Below are 1,012 nucleotides of genomic sequence, written 5' to 3' on the forward strand. Positions count from 1 at the left end.
GGGGATAATAACAATGCCACCATAATTCAGTATATGCCAACACTTCTAGCAATTCTCCACAATAAGGGGGAGGTTTCCCAGGTTTTCAAAGGACTCTCACAACATTTCACCAGGAAACAAGGGGATTACCATTTAGCAACGCATAATAGACAGGCCATCAGATAAATAACAGTCCTGATTTGCGACAGAGTGTCAGCACAAACTGCTCCAGTTTCACAAAAATGACCAGTCCAACATCCCATTCTCTCTATAACTTCCTATCTTCAATATGTAGCATATACATGGTGTATATGGTCCATCCATCTGACAAATGAATCTTGGTTTGCAAGGTGCCATAATCAAAAAAATCCACATACCTTGCACATTGCTCTATTTCCCAACAAATGCAGCGGTCAAAATTTTGAAAACTCCTCAGGAGAAAAAGGAAAAACAAACATGAACCTGCCTCTTTTTTTTTTGGCTACATGGCAGAGGCTTGGAGGCTGGATTGCAATGTAGACGGGGTTTAAGCAGAAAGAGAGGTGAATTCCTTCATTCTTTGCCAACAAAGCTACCATGTGCAAACCCCTGCCTGAGCAGACAAAGGTCAGTTGAGACACCTAAGGCTTCGATAAACTGAGGTTTTTGCAATGGATAGCAGTGATTAAATGTGACTGATTATTCAAACAGTATAGATTGTCACAATTATATTGTTAATGGATGGCAAGTCAGGGATAAGAGCTTTTTCCAAAAGGGAAACACTGAGAACAGAAAATAGAGGCAACAGCAGTGCGCCACGATTGCAGGCTGACTAATTAAAAAAATAAATAAAAACTCAAAACTCATTTGAGGCATTCAACCTTCACACCAGAAGTGTGTAGACACATATACAAACCAAACCCTCTTTACACGCTCCCCCGCCATGTCTTCATGCCAGGACCCTATTATCCCGGAGTCCAAGCAACAATTTGTGCATTTGATCCAAAATCAGTAGCTTGATATCAGCCACTGAATCCTCTTAATCTTCTTTTAT

General features: G+C 40.6%; 1 protein-coding gene across 2 annotated transcripts in view; it reads right to left on the reverse strand.

Annotated features, from left to right (window-relative positions):
• The window catches only part of LOC122057831, a 19,780-nt gene that overhangs the window by 9,160 nt on the left and 9,608 nt on the right, over positions 1–1,012 (reverse strand). The gene's annotated exons all lie outside the window — the stretch shown is intronic.

The sequence above is a fragment of the Macadamia integrifolia genome, chromosome 12 (genome assembly GCF_013358625.1).
Source record: "Macadamia integrifolia cultivar HAES 741 chromosome 12, SCU_Mint_v3, whole genome shotgun sequence".
NCBI classification, from domain to species: Eukaryota; Viridiplantae; Streptophyta; class Magnoliopsida; order Proteales; family Proteaceae; genus Macadamia; species Macadamia integrifolia.